Source organism: Rhipicephalus microplus, chromosome 1 (genome assembly GCF_043290135.1).
Source record: "Rhipicephalus microplus isolate Deutch F79 chromosome 1, USDA_Rmic, whole genome shotgun sequence".
Lineage (NCBI taxonomy): Eukaryota > Metazoa > Arthropoda > Arachnida > Ixodida > Ixodidae > Rhipicephalus > Rhipicephalus microplus.
In genome coordinates, this window is record NC_134700.1 from 188,251,933 (window position 1) to 188,268,959 (window position 17,027).

At 49.4% G+C, this 17,027-nt stretch overlaps 1 protein-coding gene across 4 annotated transcripts in view; it reads left to right on the forward strand.

Moving 5' to 3' along the window:
- Positions 1-8,997: 8,997 nt before the first annotated feature.
- The window catches only part of LOC142769058 (uncharacterized), a 34,125-nt gene continuing 26,095 nt past the window's right edge, over positions 8,998-17,027 (forward strand). Inside the window, exons 1-2 of one of the 4 annotated variants that reach the window (XM_075871913.1) lie at positions 9,003-9,338; positions 9,876-9,974. The gene's annotated coding sequence lies outside the window, so the exon portion shown is untranslated. Of the gene's footprint in view, positions 9,339-9,875; positions 9,975-17,027 lie in introns of all 4 variants that reach the window. The other 3 variants (XM_075871901.1, XM_075871918.1, XM_075871908.1) reach the window with 3 other exon arrangements.

The window sequence follows — 17,027 nt, forward strand, 5'->3', positions numbered from 1 at the left end:
CAGTGCAGGCTGTGCGATGGTCACCATCCCACGGCAGACAAGAAGTGCAAGAACATGTTCTTAGTGCCATACTTCGTCAGACGCAGACGTTGGGAAAGATCGCGCCAGCCGAGAAAGTGTGTGACGCATCAATAACATCAAGTCCAGACTTCGACGACAAGCAGCTGTTCCCAGCCGTCGGGACTCGGAGGAGGAGGAGGAGGAAGAAACTTTATTCAAAAAAAATTTAAATGCAGGCAGTTTGGTCGGGCCCTCAGTCCAGGGCTCCGCTGGCACGAGCGGCTCGCTGGACCTGGTCAAGCAAAGCTATTTGGCAGACTACACAACAGGATGGGCTCCCCGTGAGCCCTGCACGGCGGTGGTTGGCCAGCGTCTGCAGGGCCGCCTTGCCTGTCGCACAGGGCAATTGGCTCAGCAGGGACGCGCTCAGCCAGCAGGTCCACTGCCAGGTGTAGTACCGCCAGCTCCGCTTCCGTTGAGCTCACCGAGAACGGTAGCCGGCACTACCTGCTGACGACCCGGGATGACACAAGCAGTCGCTGCGGTTCCATCAGGCATGATGTATCCGTCGGTGATTACTTTGAGCGGCCTGCCAGTTGCTCCTGGAGCTTGCAGACGGCGGCCTGTTTCAGTGCTCCAGAAGGCGTTCGGCACTTCGTTGCCCCATCCAAGGTCAGGTGGACCTCAGGTGTCCGGTGATGGGGCGTAGGCGTGGCCATCAGGACTACCGGATCTCTTTGACCATCTGGTGGTAAAATGCACAGATAGCGCCCATCCGTGACCTCGGCTAGTTGCGACGGTGCTCCAGGAAGGTCCTGCCGTCGGTGGCACGATGAAGGTGGTCGATGTGCCCCAGCGCACACTGGAGCATGCGCAGGGAGAGGGGCCACCCTCGGCCCTCGGCCAGAGTCGCCACCACGGGGGAGTACTTGGGGGACCCAGGATGGCCCTCACTGCTCTCCTGTGATGTCCCTCCAGGTCCATTCTCCTTGCAGGTGTCAAGGCCGCCAGTGATAAGGTGTACAGCAGTACCGAGGACGCCGAAGTCTGGGCGAGCCGTAGTGCCAACTGGGTGGAGCAGCCGCGGCCACGCTGTCGAAACTTGCTGATGGCCCCCTGGAAACGTCGGATCTCTGTGCTGGCGACCTTGGCAGCTGGGATCCATGTGAGCCGGTGGTCGATGGTGAGCCCCCGATACCTCACCGTTATCTTCCAAGGCAGGCAGTGGTTGTTGACTCTCAGCTGTTTCACGTAGCGTCGTGCGGCCGCCAGCGGATGGATAAGCAGAGCCTCGGTCTTGGTGGTTGAGACCTTGAGTCAGATGCCTCTCAGGTAGGCGATCACTGCGTCCAGGGCCACCTGCAGTGATCTCCAGATGGCTGAAGGTGTCGTTTTTAAATAAGAATGCATTTGTTAGTCGGGCTATATCATGCATCCGGTGTTGTCCGTGGAAAACGCAGCTCTCTGCTTTCACTCCCTCTGCCATAGTAACAGCTGCGGGCACGCGTTCTTATCCTCACCCTTAGCAATCGGAGTAGGTGTTGCGAGAGTGTAGGAGAGGGTAGATGCAGTGCCTCTTTGCTCTTATCTCTGGCCATTCGCTCTCTCTCCTCCTAGCGCCCGACTTTCCCATTCGCTCGTGCCCCACTTTCTCGTTCGCTCGCGCCCCACTTTCCCGAGCAACTCAGCCGTTGTTACTAACACAGTGGAACTGCAGAGGTCTCAAGAACCACAAGAAGCGGGCTCATTTCCGCCTCTATCTTGAGACCTTTGAGTTCCTTGTTGCCGTGGTTGCCCTTCAGGAACCCGGCTCGGACGTCAAACTCACAAATTACACTACATTTCAACACAACCCGGAGACATGTATACTTGTTCACAAGCAACATACCGCCCAGGAAGTCACACTCCCCACAACACCGCCTTTCCCATACACAATGGTGTCGGTGCTGCCTATAAGGCGATCTGACCCACCTGTTCATATTTTAAACATTTACTGTCCCCCAAAGCTTAAGAACGTCACGTTCAGCGAAACTTTCACACAAGCTATGTAGGTGGCAGGACGAGACCCCCTCCTGATCGTCGGCGACTTCAATGCCCCAAGCAGGTTATGGGGTTACCCACGAGAGGACACGCGTGGAAGGAAGCTTGCGGAACTTCTTTCTACACTTGGACTCACCCTCCACACTGATCCCGCCAGCCCAACACGTGTAGGCAACTCTGTTCAACGAGATACTTGCCCGGACCTCACAATTACACGCAACATACGCCATGCCGACTGGCTGAACACACAGGACACTCTCGGTAGTGATCATTGTGTATTAAACACAACTGTGTACATGCGTCCCTTAAAACGCCTACTTACACAAGCTCGTATCCCAGACTGGACAACTTTCCGCACCACTCTACCTATTGTAGACCCTCTCCAGTCGGGATACGACACCTGGTCTAAATCACTGACGTCTACACTGAAACAACACGAACAGCTGATACAGCTCACGGAAACTCAAACGGACGTAGACAACCACCTCCTCCATCTTTGGCAGGCCCGCCGCAGCCTCACCAAACGATGGAAAAAACAGAAACATAACAGACGCCTCAAGAAACGCATCCTAGAACTCACGGAGCAAGCTGCGGAATATGCTGCTCAGCTAGCCGACACTAACTGGGTGGACAGGTGCAACACGGCTGCACGCCAGATGTCTGGTCGCAACACGTGGCGCCTGTTTCGCGCTCTCATCGATCCAACACAAACACGCACGGAAACTCAACGTCACTTACATAAGGTCATGCACAACTTTACAGGAACGACAACACAGCTGGCAAACACGCTCAGGGACCGATACCTGTGTACCACCAAGGACCCCCGGACGGCCGCATACTCCTACGCAGGCAAAAAGAACACGCAGTTGGACACCCCGTTCCAGCTCCACGACCTCCAGGCGGCCTTACGCAAGATGAAGCGTGGCACTGCACCAGGGCGTGACCAGGTTACGGTCAAACTGTTGGCCAATCTTCCCGACGCAGCCTACGCCACGCTCCTCAAATACATCAATAGCATTTGGGACGGAGAAACTCCTCTCCCTCTTGAATGGAAATCAGCTCTCGTGACCTTCATCCCGAAGGCAGGTAAACCTATTGACGTGGAGAACCTTCGCCCCATCTCCCTCACGTCTTGTGTCGGCAAGCTGATGGAAACGATGGTGCGCGACAGACTCTCCGAGTTTCTAGAAACACAGCACACTTTTGTGGACACCATGTTTGGATTCCGCCCTCAGAAGTCAGCCCAGGATATACTTCTACAGCTCCACCATGACATATTAGATCCTGTTGAATGCCCCCACAATGACAAGGTAGTCCTGGCCTTGGATCTTAAAGGAGCATTCGACAACGTGAAGCATGAGGTAATCCTTGACCACCTCAGTCAGACCAACTGTGGTTATAAAACATTCAATTATGTTAGACAGTTTCTTACAGACCGTCGAGCCTACATACGCATACAAGATGAGGAACATGGGCCTTACGTCATCGGCTCGAGGGGAACTCCTCAAGGCGCGGTCCTCTCTCCTCTCCTATTTAATATAGCCATGCTTCATCTTCCCCCCAAATTGGCTTCTTTACCAGGGATATATCACGCTCTTTACGCGGATGATATCACGATCTGGGCCACGCAAGGTAACCTGGGTCACCTGGAGTCATGCCTGCAAGCAGCAGCGACTGTAGTCGACGACTACGCAACCTACTGCGGACTCCAGTGTGCCCCGGCTAAGTCAGAATTTGTGCACGTACGTCCCTCCCCTCAGGACACAACTCAGCTCCATATCAGTCTTCCCTCGGGACCGATCCGTGAGGCCAAGGAGATCCGCGTCCTTGGCCTCTTCATACACCACCAACGCAAGGCCGACACCACAATAGCCAAACTTCGCACGGTGGGAGACCAGGTGGGCCGTATGGTCCGCCGGGTCTCCAACAAGCGGGGCGGATTACGAAGCAGGGATGCAATGCGGCTTGCCCATGCTTTCGTAACGAGTAGAATACTCTACTCGACTCCCTACTTGCACCTACGCAAACACGAGGATGATCAACTCGAGGTCATCCACCGTAAAGTTATCAAGCGGGCTCTCGACCTCCCTATCACCACGTCCAACCAGAGACTTCTGGCCCTAGGCATGGTGAATACCTACCGGGAACTTCGAGAAGCCCACCTCGTTAACCAATACACGCGCCTTGCACAGACCCATTCCGGTCGCCGCCTCTTGGACCGAATACACATCAAACACGATTACTATATTGAGGAAAGGGTGAGAGTGCCAGAACCTTGGAGACGCGCCCTCCGGGTTCGACCCCTTCCCCGCAACATGTCCAAAGAAAACCACAGTGGTCGCCGCCAGGCGCGCGCGGAAGCGTTGCAGCGACACTTTGGTCAAGAGGAACACGTGTGCTACGTGGACGTTGCCGGCCCGCACCATGGGGGGTGGTATACTGCCGCAGTCATACACAACGCAAACACCGTAAACTGGCTCACTTTCAAAGCCTACAGCGCAACACACGCGCAGGAGGTTGCCATCGCTCTGGCTCTCACCTATCCCTCTTCTAAACATATCATCACCGACTCACGAGGGGCCTGTCGGAACTATCAGCTAGGGTGGGCTTCACCGCTTGCTCAGCGCATACTGGAACCTAGCTGCCGATACGTTAATACAACTCCGCGAAATCTGGTTTGGGCACCCGGTCACCAAGGACTCAGGGGTAACGAACAGGCCGATCAGGCCGCCCGCGCACTCTCTTCCCGGGCTATCTCCCTGTCTTTGGAAGCCTACTCGCAATCAGACAATTCGGCCCTTTCATTCAAAGATGTTACCAATTACTACAAGGAGGAGCACCGGCGCTATCCAGACCCTTGTAAGGGACTGCATCGCGCTGACGAGCGCCTCCTTTTAAAACTGTTTACCAATACTGTACTGTGCCCGGCGGTGCTAAAACATTTCAATTCATCCTTTGATGGCACGTGCCAGTTCTGTGGTGAGGTGGCTGACACCTTTCACATCGTCTGGGCGTGCCAGTCTAATCCATCTATCCCCCCCAACCCCAATCCCACGAGAGAGGACTGGGAGGCGGCCCTGCTCGGCTGTCAAGACCTGAAGGCCCAAGAGGCTCTGGTTCAACGTGCGCGGGCGGCGTTGCTTGCCAATGGAGCCCCGGAATAGGGGTTCCACCTAGTGCTGTGAGGGTAGGAGGCCAATAAGGCCCCAACCCAATCACCTCTCTGTAACCATTTAATGGTTATTAAATGTTTTCACCACCACCACCACCACCCCCACTTTCCCAATCGATCGCGCCTCACGCTTGAACGTTCGCTGGCTGGGCGCCCTCAAGAAATCCGGAAATGTGGGCTCGAGACGCCGTTGTGAAACGTCAACGCCGAGCCGAGAACGCATGTTGTTTTGTTCACTTCATATATTTTTAACCGTGCAGGCTAGCTACTAGAACTGAAAACGCATACCACGTTTCTCGCGACAAAAAAAAAAAAGAAGGCAGATCCCACGTACAGTGGGAATCGTGATATGCGAAGGACGAATGAGAAAGGTTGATATGTCACTTTGAATCAGCACAATGTTACGGGGTAGAGGCAAATCATGTCTTACGTGAGTTACGTGTCAAGATTATCATGTTTGGATGTCTCGTTTACCTTCGTCATCTCTTTAGGTCACGTGATACCAAATTTAGTATATGTTAAGCCTGCAAAACAGCCGCGAGCGCACGATGAAGGGCCCGATATACTCGAATGTAGTGCTGACTCACGCACACGCTGGGCACAGTGACGCTACGTTAGCAAAACGCGAGCACTCTATAGTCTGACGCCAGGCGCAACCAGCATCCGTCGGCGCGGTCCTATGGCAACCGGTGCGAAATGCGACATGCTGTATTTCGCGCTGATGCGCTACCCAGAGAACACTGCGTCTCCCTCTTTTCATGATGGAGGAACGCCGGACGTGCTGAAACGCGCATGCGTCAAGGCAACGCAGCTTGGGTCGCGCCTACGAGTATATGGCAGGACCGGCGCCTGGCCTGGCAACGCCGGCGTGACGCAACGAAATGAACGCCGGCGAGCACGTGCACTGCGTCACGTAGAAATGTATTGGCACCTTGATTGTGGCATGTAGTCATGTTCTCACATGACACGCATCTCATGATTATCTTGTTTGCACCAGTCACATACCTTCGTCATTCATTGACGTCACGTAAAACCAAATTTGGTATATGTGAAGCTAGCGAAACGGCCGCGAGCGCATCATGTGTGTGGCATGTAGTCATGTTGTTACATGACACGCATGTCCTGATTATTATGTTTGGATGTGTCATTTACCTATGTCGTCCGTTCGCGTCGCGTGATACCGAGTTTGGTACATGTGACGCTAGCGAAACGATCGTGAGCGTATCATGAGCATAGCATGTAGTCATGTTGTTACATGACTCGTATCTCATGTTTATCATGTTTGCACCAGTATCATACCCTCGTCATCCGTTCACGTCCCGTAATACAAACTTTGGTACAAGGGAAGCTAGCGAAACGGCCACCAGCGCATCATGAGCGTGGCATTTAGTCATGTTACATGACACGCATGTCATGAATTTCATGTTAAAGTCTGTCGCTTGTATTCGTCATGCAATCATGTCATACCATACCAGTTTTTCAACATGCCATGTGAACGAAACCACCATGAAATGTATATCATGACATTTATGACATAACACGTCATGATTTCTATTTTATGACTAGTCAAATATGTTCTTCGTACAGTCATGTTACGCCATACCAAGTTTGGTATTGAAACCATTATCGAAACGGCCAGGAGAGCCTAAAGTCGTAGGCGGCTAGATAGATAGATATGAGCTCAAAGTCGCCGAAGTTCGCTAAGAAATACTTCGCATTTAAAGCCGGTATAGCGTGGTACAATGCCGCAAACTTCTTGTTTTTAAGTGCGAAGCATTTCTTAGCGAAGTTCGTAGACTTTGAGCGTATCTATCTATCTATCTATCTATCTATCTATCTATCTATCTATCTATCTATCTATCTATCTATCTATCTATCTATCTATCTATCTATCTATCTATCTATCTATCTATCTATCTGTCTGTCTGTCTGTCTGTCTGTCTGTCTGTCTGTCTGTCTGTCTGTCTGTCTGTCTGTCTGTCTGTCTGTCTGTCTGTCTGTCTATCTATCTATCTATCTATCTATCTATCTATCTATCTATCTATCTATCTATCTATCTATCTATCTATCTATCTATCTATCTATCTAGCCGCCTACGACTTTCAGCTCTCCTTGGCGTTTCCATAATGTTATCGATACCAAACTTGGTAAGGCACAACTTGAGACTGCATGAAGAACATATTTGACTAGTCATAACAAGAAAATGATGACATGTATGTCCTTAATGTCATGATTTACATTTCATGGTCCTGCAGCTCTGGCGGTGGTTTCGTTCACATGACATATTGTAAAACTGGTATGGTATGGCATGATTGCATGGAAAACACAAGCAACAGACCCTGACATGAAAATGATGGCATGCGTGTCATGTAACAACATGACTATATGTCACGCTCATGATGCACTCGCAGTCGTTTCGCTAGCTTCATTAAACTAAAGTCGGCATTATGGTACGTGAATGGATGGTGAAGGTATGATACTGGTGCAAACCTGATAATCATGAGATGCGTGTCATGAAATAACATGACTACAATGCGCGCTCATGATGCGCTGGTGGCCTTTTCGCTAGCTTCACTTATACCAAGTTTTGTAAAACGGGACGTCAATAGATGACGAAGGTATGATACTGGTGCAAACATGATAAACATGAGATGCTTGTCATGTGAGAACATGACTACTACATGCTACGCTCTTGATGCGATCGCGGCCGTTTCGCTAACATCACTTGTACCAAACTCGGTATTACGCGCCCGCAATGAATTACGAAGGTATGTGACTGGTGCCAACATGATAATCATGAGATGCGTGTAATGTGAGAACATGACTACATGCCACCGGCAAGACGCCAATATATTTCGACGTGACGTGGTGCGCGTGCTCGCCGGCGTTCATTTCATCGCGTCACACCAGCGTTGCAACCCCAGGTGCCGGTCGTGCCATATACTCGCAGGCGCGCGCTGCTTGACGCATGCGCGTTTCAGCGCGTCCGGCGTCCCTCCGTCATGAAAAGAGGGAGACGCAGTGCTGTCTGGGTAACGCATCGGCGCGAAATGCAGCATGTCGCATTTCGTGCCGGTTGCCGTCGGGTCGCGCTGACAGACGCTGGTCGCGTCTTTTATCAGACTATAAGTGCACTCGTTTTGCTAACGTAGTATCGCTGTACCCAGCGTGCACGCGCGTCAACGCTACATTGGAGTATATTGGGACCTTCATGATGCGCTCCCGGCCGTTTTGCTAGTTCCACATACACCAAATTTGGTGTTACGTGAGGACAATTTACGAAGAAGGTAAACGACACATCCAAACATGATAATCAGGACACAGAAGTCATGTACGGCATCATGTACCTTCACCTCGTAACGTTGCGCTGATTTTAAAGGGACATATCAAGATTTCTCATTCGTGTTTCACATATAATCGATTCCCACTATACGTGGGATCTGTCTATTTTTTTCAGGATTTACTCGCGCTTACCGGTAGATTTGCTACGCTTTTGGAGGCCTTGGCCGATTATTTCATGAAAAAGAAAAATAAAGATAAGTGAGAAATTCTGTGTTAATATCCCTTCAATAGTGAGCTTTCGTTCGTCTGTAGACTTCTCGCGCTCGCGTTAAATCAGGATTGTGCCGCCGTAACCATGTGACGCTTAGGACGCTCCCGGATTGATTGGGCCATGCAGAAGTACGAAAATGACCTCACATGCACAGAATCATTATTGTAGATACGTAGCGGTTTGAATCGCGGCAATTCCAAGCTCAAAACTTCCGTATTCTACACTAGTGGACACTTTTGACGGCGCAGAAAGCAGTGCTCGTGACAAGAAGGCACGTCATCGCATGAAACGTGGTCACGCCAACTCCGCCCTCTTTGCAGGCTGTTCTTATATTGGCCGTATCGACACTGCCTTAACGCTCCGCCAACATCCAGCTGTCCGAGGAACACCGCCCCTTCAAGCCGCTTCACCGCCTGTCCGGGAGTTTTAAAGCTACCGAAGCCACCGAATTCGCACTATTTCTCACTTTTGAACGAACCACTCATCTGGTAGCCTAAGCTGAAATTGCACCGACACCACTTTTGGCAAGACACTGCATCAAACACGGTCATGCCAGCACCGCTCTCTGTGCAGGTTAGTTATTTACCGAATGCTTGTTGTACCCGTACAAGCGACCCATTCTTACTTGCAGTGTTGTGCCCACTTGAATTAATCTCCTCTTGCCGCAAATTGTTTTGCCAGAGTTGCTGAAATTGTATCAATGCCTGTGTTGTTCACCTTCTGCTTGTCATCTCTGGTGACCTTTAAATGAACCGTGGTTGTGGCACTAAAGGTACTGTACTCACGAATTGAAAAAGAACACTCGGAATGCGTGGCCATCGGTATACATGCAGCGGAGCTCGTGGGTGCTGGGGGAACCATCGTGATATAGAATGAGCGTGAGAAGAACTGCGAGGCAGTATTGCTGCTTCTGGTCGCCAAAGAGTCGGCGTGTAGTTAAGCATGTGCAGACTGCCAGCGTGGCGCGGCAAGGCCTGTGACTGCTTCTATTTTATTTGTCCCGACAGAATGCACGAAATGAACTCGCTATGCTTTTGTTCACATGTTTATCATGCCCGCAAACGCTTGCAAGCTGCAATATCTTAGCCGAATCGCGTTTCTTATTTACAGAGCATGCGTGCCGCATCACCGAAAGTCGCAGAACGAGAGCGTCGTCTGCTTGCGCCGCAATATAAGTTGTGAATGCATCAGCGATAGAGAGGTATACCGGTGAGTCGTTTCTGTCGGCATGCCAAAACGCGCAAGCCTTTCAGTGCTACGCTGGCAGTGTGCACATGATTAACTACAGGCCGACTCGTTCATGACCGGAAGGAGCAATCCTGCTCCACAGGTGTTGTCCCCCTCGCTCTACATACAATGCAGCGCCTTGGTTTTCCGAGCACCCACGGGCAGCGCTATCTGGGCCGACGGCCACGCGTTACGGGTGTCCTATTTCAATCCATGAGTACTGTACAATAGCAGCTCTGCAATTAGTTGCTGCAGCGATAACACAACACGAGCTTTCAAACATTTAGTGCACAGACCAGCATTGAAAAGCACGTTACCACTCTGCCTGCGCGTTGATGCCTTTGAAAACGTAGTACAAACACATAAACCATCTTAAAGATCTGTATCTCTGCGCGCTGATCTATCAAACCAACGAGCAAATCAGAGCGTAACCAAAAGGGGGGAGTCAAAATTTCCCCAAAACTTTCAATATTGCTTGCAGATATATACGCGCGCTTATAAAAACACGCACACAAACATACGTAATGTTGAACCCCCTGCTCCCCCCCCCGCCAAAAAAAAAAAACTCTGGCTGCGCTATTGAGCAGGCTGTATTACCGCTTAACCGGAACGACAAAATTTCCAGGCTTTCTTCCGAATCAAAGCCCTAACGTAGACGTGTGACGACGCAAAAAATCGCTTGCGCAGGTAGAACTTAACCTTTTTCGGTGTAACGAATGCAAACGGCGAAACCTGTAAGAGCAGTCGGTGGCGCACGTTCATTCTGTTTACAATATACCTTGGACTGTCGATACATACTGCCGACAATAAGAAAGCGTCCATCACATTGGCCACTTCCAAGTATGTGAAAAACATCCCTATATTGCTAAACTGATGCGTTTTAATGTCAAGTCGAAGATCTTTGCAGCAGGACTGACGCTAAAGGAAACAAAATTTTCGATTCGAGAAGAATATTCAGTGCGTGCACAATTCGTTTGGAAGAACTACACTTTGTTCAAGACAGAAAGGCCGTATTCAAAATGCGTTACGACAAGTTACTGTTTGACAACAGCAAGCAACACATAACGCTGCTACAGATTCCGTAATCGAACTGCTTTCTTAGCAATCACGGACCACTTGCCAGCTTCACCTGCTCAGCCTCCACAAATTTCACCTATAGCACACTAGCTTATCATAATATGGCTGTCATGATATAACAAACATTCGCAGCTACGGTAGTGACTTGATATTCTAGAGACTATACAGCTATTTACTTAAAAAGAATTGTATAGAAGCCATCCTTGAAGATAACTGCTCGGGAATTTCAATATTTAGCGAATCATGGCTTACCGCAGATATTCAAGACAACCAACTCATCGAGGAGAGTAAATTGTTTAGTGTCTTGAGATTCAACAGTGATGGCCGAATAGGCAGTGGTGTCCTCGATATCCTCTTCAAAGTGTCCAACTGTCTTCTCCCAAGTGTTGAAACTTTATCTATGTTCTCTCCCGAATGGCCACGTGCGGGCACTGGCCCTTTAACCCAGCCCGCGCCAATTTCCTATCAAGAATGCCATGTCACGCTGATAACACGCGCGATGTTTGTGGCGGCCTGAGACCTGGTAGTCTCACAGGCTGTGGTGGCGTCACTGAAAGTTTGTAATGCCTTCAGGCACAACCTCGTGGTCGAGTGCGTCTATAGAGGTCGAAGTACTCGGTACTGTCTGAGGTATCGTCGAAGAAGCTTCTGGCTAAGCTCCTGTCGTTTACTGGCGTCCAGATCCATACACGGTCACCGCACTGCTGTTCCACGTGGACCCATCGAAAATTGTAGGGACGGCTATCGATAGTTTGCTGGTTCTTGATGCGCAGATGGGCGAGTTGTCAGATTTCTCCGCTGCACTGAAGGTACAGTCGACAGCAAAAGTTTGCAAGATGGGCAGCGCGTGGCGTAGCGGCGGAAAACTAAAGCCTCTGGATGCTTTTAGGAAAGTACCGCCATTCTTTTAACCGAGCGGCCTCACCACGCACCCTCCTCTCCCGCATCTCAGGCCGCCACAAACATCGCGCGTGTTATCATCGTCAGATACCATTCTTGACACGACAGTGGCGCGAGCCAGGTTATAGGCCCGGTGCCGGCATGGTGGCCGTTCGGGAAAGGATGTAGATAAGATTTGGACACTTAGGAGAGGAGCGTTGGACACTTTGGAGAGGATATAGAGGAGAGTGCAGCGCCGTCTAGTGTGACGCGGCATGGTGTCGAGGCTACCGTACGCGGCCTTAGTGATTGGCAATGCTGCGTTTAGACAACACGCCGCTTCTGGATCTAATCTCGGAAGCCGTGGCCGATAACCTCAACAACATTGTGCACGTCACGGTAGGCGGCGCAGTAATGCAGTTTGTTTGCCGCTACGCTACGCGCTCCAAATTCCGCAAACTTCTGCTCTGGGCTGTACACGGTGTGGTCGAGGTTTTCTTCGTCGTTGAGTTTGGGTACACATGGTGCTGAGCGTCGTCACTAGACGGCTACGTCTTTTCCCAACGCCAACCATACACTGGCTCAATCAGGGGGCGGTCGCCTATCTTGTATACAGAAAATTAGGGGCACCAATCGTTGGAGATGAGAGGGCTGCACGACGCAATGCTGAAGACCCACCGCCGCTAAGAACGACGTCTCGATGAATTGTTAAAAACAAGCCGCAAGCCAAAGAGCGCCTGTACGACAAAAGTTCGCCACACACACACACAAAAAAAACTTCACGACACTACGTAGAAGCAGTGGAGCGAGCCGACAAAGCCGTCATCCGCAGCTGCGACGCAATCGCAACGCAAGAGGACGGACTATACCTATAAACGTTCTCATCGACATGCTCTCGTAGACACTGGGTCCAACTATTCCTCTATCAGTGGGCTTTCCATCGCAAAGATGAATAAATTAAAGACAACTTGCAATGGACGCGAAATTCGGACAGATGGAGGCGACCTGATAAAACGGTGACTGGAGCATGCACGGGGGAGTCACGATTTACGGCCAAACTTATTAGACGAGACTTGTGGTCCCGCAGCACTGTTACAGAGCCATCATTCTATAGGCATTGATTTTTTTCAATCAACACTTCGGCCATTGACCTACGATCTCAATAAATAACGCTTCCTTCATACAACGCCATGCCGCCGGATACAAAAATGAGTCACCATGCACTGGACGTGGTAAAAGAGCAGGTCACGGTTCCCGCTTTGTCCAGCGTCATTTTCGTCGGCACCGAATCACCCAAAACTTATAGGAGACGTCATCGAGGGCCACCAGCTCCTGTTTCTGAACCGTCAGATCTGCCTTGCAAGAGGCATAGCCGAGCTACGGTATGACAAAGTGGGGGGAATGCTGACGAATTTCAGCCACCAATATCTAGCTAGCACATCTAGCTAGCACCTCTAGCTATCAGATGTCACGGGTGGTGACACTGACGAACGAAGCGGTTGACTTGTCTAAAATACCTTTTCGGCTGAACTTGTGGCCGAGAATTAGAACGCCAGACAGCGCAAGTTATTCAATGTACACTGACATCGGCGAACAGAGTCAGCTCTCGTTAAAACTGACAAGCGGCCAAGCACGTCAGCTTCTATACATGTATCACCGAAGATCACAGCATTTTCGCTAAAGGCTGCGTAAACTCCAGAACTATCTTTCGTTTTCACGCCCTGAACGTAATCTCGTCGCAAGTTTCTCTAAATATTTAGATAGTTCCCAGCTTAGATAATTTAGATAGTTACCATTCATTCGGGCCCACTTTACGCAAGGCAATGGTTACATTGTAATCGGGCGCGGTAACATGAAAGCAAGGACGAGCCCATGTGCAATATAGTTGTACCCCTTCACTGTCGTCGTGTCTGCCACTGGCTTCCTCTTCCAAATATTATGAACCAACTCCCCAAGCATGCTACGTCAAAGACGTCTTGTTTCAAACATGGTTGCGACAAATCGGCATCTATATCTGATCAGTTCAATTTAGTGAGAGATAGAAAACGGCCAAAGGAAAGGCGTGGATTGCTCGGCTTGATAGCCTGCCGTAAGACATCGCGTGGAGTGCAGGACAAAGCGGAGAGAAAAAAAAAACGCAAGACATTATATGTGTATACCCACAGTTCGGTGTTTTGTCCGCATATATGTTCTGTGCGTCATTTCACACTAACTTTATGGTGATCTCCATTCGGTCTAATTGTCGACCTTGTTTAATAGGCGAAGCTGTTGGGTGGGGCTAACTTCTGTTTGTTACAGCGCATTTTGTATACTTGTGCGTTCCCCTTTCTTTCTTCATTACAGGCCATCTGTTCCAGTTTTAAACTCATTATTTCTAAGTATGTACGCCTTAAACAGCATTCTTGCTCATTTGGACTGCTGAAAAATATAATCAAATGCTTTCCTACGCATACATTTGAAATAAAAGCCGCGGACACCAAATTTGCAAACGCGATATGCTATGTGTTGTTTGAGAGGCCTTCATGTGGGGGCACTTCTGACTGATTATTAGTGACTAGCGTTGCCTATGAGATATTTTCACCACCATCAGTCTGACTACGCCTACTACAGGGCAAAGGCCTCTCCCATGATCCGCCAATCAACACTGTCTTTCTGCGGTCACGGTATACCAGCGAACTTTATCTCATCGGCCCACCTAACTTTCTGTCTCCCTTTCTTGTGTTTGCCTTGTCTGGGAAACCAGTCAGTAATCCTTGATGATCAGTGGTTATCCTGCCTACGTGCCCGGCCCATGTCCATTTCTTCTTCTTGATTTGAACTATATGATATCCTTAACCGCGGTTTGCTCCCGGGGAAGTAAGGAAAGCCCTAGAGAGAGTGCAAAGAGGCAAAGTCGCTGGTGGGGATAAGGTAACGACGGACCTGCTGAAAGATGACGGGCAAATTGTGTTCAAAAAAAAAAAAAAAAACACAAGACTTGCATGGAACGCGCAGCACTGTGACAGCGAAAGCTGGAAGAGCGACCTTTCAGAACCTCTTCTAAACACTCTTTGGGTAACTGCTACAAGCACACTTGCTGGATACCCACTGCGTCATAAATAGTCATAATTTTTGTGTAGTAGGACAACATTCGCAATACTATCCTTCGTCATTCTTCAGAGAAGCGGGGTATTTGCTACACACCTGCTAGAAATAGTGTGCAATTTTTTTTATGCAGTGACTGACGACGATGAATTCTGCCTGAAGTGGGTATGCGCCCCAGTTAATGGGGAAACAAGTACAAGCTAATGGGTTGGAGCACAGGATGACCCACTCGTTACGCAATTCGTATTGTGTGACGCCTAGTTGCTCCTTTGATGTTCTAAAACGCTTTATTACTCATATCAATGCGATTCTTTTCCCAACATCAAGCTTGCCTAAGGCGAGTTTAGAAGCGAGTTCCAAGCACCAGCGTGACCCAGTGGCACAATACTGGGCTGGAACGCAGTAATCCTGGTTCGAATCCCATTGTGTCCTTGGTATTTTTATTTAGAGTTTTCTTTTTATTTCTTGCGATACTGGTTACGGACACCAGCGGTGGCGGCAGACAACTACGGCGCAGCACACAAGCCGTGTTCTGGTCTCATAACACCTTTCCCTTCAAAACTGGGCACCTTATACACATAGTGTCTTTTGGCAGGAAGGGTACCAAAATCTTGGAAGAACGCTGCCATCATCCTAATTCACAAGAAAAGAGACGTCAAGGACTTGAAAAATTAGGCCGACGAGAGAAAAATAATAGCTAATAGTGTGCAGGTGACATTAGAGTTCAATCAACCAAATGACCAAGCTGGTCCGTACATGCTACTCCACTCTAGACCATATTCATCTTATCAATCAGATTATAGAGAAATGCGCGGAATACAACCAACCCCTATACACAGCTTTTATAGATTAAAAGAAGGCGTTTTACTCCGTCGAGACATCAACGGTAATGCAGGCGCTACGGAATAAGGGCATCGATGAACCCTACATAAACATACTGGAAGAAATCTACGGTTCATGAACGTCAAATTAACTGTAAGTTCGAATTAACCACGCCATTATGAACAGGAGTTTACTGTATTTCCTATACTAGCTTTGTAATATACGTCAGTTACACTTACCATTTTTTGTTTTTACTTTTCCAAAAAAATTGGCATGTCGTGGAATTCCGTACAATACTTTTAAATTCAAGAAAAGTAAGCCGCCATGGCGCTTATCATGGCAGGCATAGATTGGCGTATTCTGGGTATTCACGAGAGTATATAGTTCGTCGTTGAAAACAACCGTTATCTCGCAGGCGATGAGTTCGGATACCAACTACGCAAAGGTGCTTTTCCACGTGCTTTTATGCATTGTGACTTCATAATTACTACATACAGTTATATGCAATAATAATTGTCTCCAATACTTTATTTTGCCAAGTGGTCTGTTCTAACCATTTAGCTTGGAAAAGAATACTTTTTTTCATTTCTTACCTCTGGGACACACGAGAGACTTGTATGTATTCATATTCGCTGCGCAAAAAACCAGACGCAGACACAAGTAAGAAAGACATACACGGGCGGGTGCTAGAACCTGATGCACTCTGATCCACCTATGTGACCACAGCACACCGTTGACGAGAAAATTAGAAAATTGGGGTATAGGGTGAGCGACACCAGAAAGGCGAAACAGTGCGTTTTGTTTTCTTCCAGGAACCAAAAATCAACGTTTGACCCCTCATAAAACTGCATATCCTCCCCCCCCCCCCCCCCCCTGAAGAGGTGGCTGTTTCATGCTTATCGCGGAATGTATTGATGCGTTCCTTAGAAGAAGCATAGCAAGGTGGCCTCTACACGACGAAAGTTGATGGCGGTAGTTAGCAGAAGACGCCTGATTTCCGCAGCCCTATAGGGAGTACGGCACAGCGCCTTGGAAAGGGGAGGCACTCATTCTCAACAAACGCTTGCTTGTCAGGTGATGACTCATCGGACCAGCGAGAGAAAAAGAGCTTTCGGGATTGGTCCAGAGGACATCATATCTATTGTAAGGTGGTGACTCATCGTACCAGCGAGG